Source organism: Hylobates moloch, unplaced genomic scaffold (genome assembly GCF_009828535.3).
Source record: "Hylobates moloch isolate HMO894 unplaced genomic scaffold, HMol_V3 SCAFFOLD_17109, whole genome shotgun sequence".
Lineage (NCBI taxonomy): Eukaryota > Metazoa > Chordata > Mammalia > Primates > Hylobatidae > Hylobates > Hylobates moloch.
This window is the reverse complement of record NW_026669384.1, coordinates 1-1,109: the sequence shown is the minus strand read 5'-3', so window position 1 is coordinate 1,109 and position 1,109 is coordinate 1. Positions and strand designations below refer to the sequence as shown.

Sequence of the window (1,109 nt, the reverse complement as noted above, 5' to 3'; positions counted from 1 at the left end):
CAAATATCATTGAGTTTCCATCAAGAAGAAATGTATTTGCTTGTAAATAGTCTAAATGAGGCATTCTCCAAACAAAAGAGAAAATGTATTGACAATTGCTGTAGAGTTGAAGTGCTGAAACTTGCTCACTGAGACATTTCCATTCAACACTAACGCATTAGACCCTCAATGCAGAATAAAAGTTTACGAATAAAAGCAAATAGAAACACAGTCACTACCTGTGATTTCTTCTTATGTTTCCACTCCCAATCATATTCTTAGCTACTTTTGGACCCCATGGGGGAAAAGAAACCAGAATGGAATAAAACTTCTAACATCAGAACTACCAGTAACTGAAAGAAGAGAAAACAAAAACAAAAACAAAAAACAAAACAGAAGCAAAGCCCTCTAGAGTGCAAGGTATCCCAGGAGAGTAAGCTCTTAAGTACCCGCTCCATGGAGGTGGCGGGCCAGCTGCATGTCTCTGGGCATAATTGTCACGTGCCTGGCATGGATGGCACACAGGTTGGTGTCTTCAAAGAGGCGCACCAGGTAGGCCTCGCTGGGCTCCTGCAGGGCGCTAGTGGCTGCCCTCTGGAAGCGCAGGTCCGGGCTGATGGCCTGGGTGATCTCGCGCACCAGGTGCTGGACGTGCAGCTTGCGCAGGAGCAGCTGAGTGGACTTCTGGTGCTTTCTGATTTTGCAGAGCACCAGGATGCCAGGCCTGTAGCTGTGGGTTTTCTTGATCCCTCCTATAGGCGGCGCCCTCTTGCCGGCAGCTTTGGTGGCCAGGGGCTTCCTGGGGGCCTCCCAGGTGGTGGCTTTGCGAGTGTTCTGCTTGATGTCTGCTGTGGTGCGGGGCCGTGGCCTCTCCCCTGTCCTTGGGCTGAGCCTGACCAGCTGCAGGCGGCTCTGGCATCAGGGAGCGAGGGCAGTGGGTTTGTGGACAGGATTCAGAGAGCCTGTGAGTTGAGATACGTGCAGAAGACGCATCCTCACACTTAGCCCCTTTCAATCCAGCCCTAGACTTGCCTGCTCACAGGTCTGTGGGTCAGAGGTCAGCCTGCTCATTCACCCTGTGGAATCCTGGGCTTCCGAGGTCTACACACCCGCAGTGGGAATCTTCCTGC

General features: G+C 51.6%; 1 pseudogene; it reads right to left on the bottom strand.

The window, feature by feature from the left end:
- Nucleotides 1-387: 387 nt before the first annotated feature.
- Nucleotides 388-891, bottom strand: LOC116465977 (histone H3.Y-like; annotated as a pseudogene).
- Nucleotides 892-1,109: the final 218 nt, after the last annotated feature.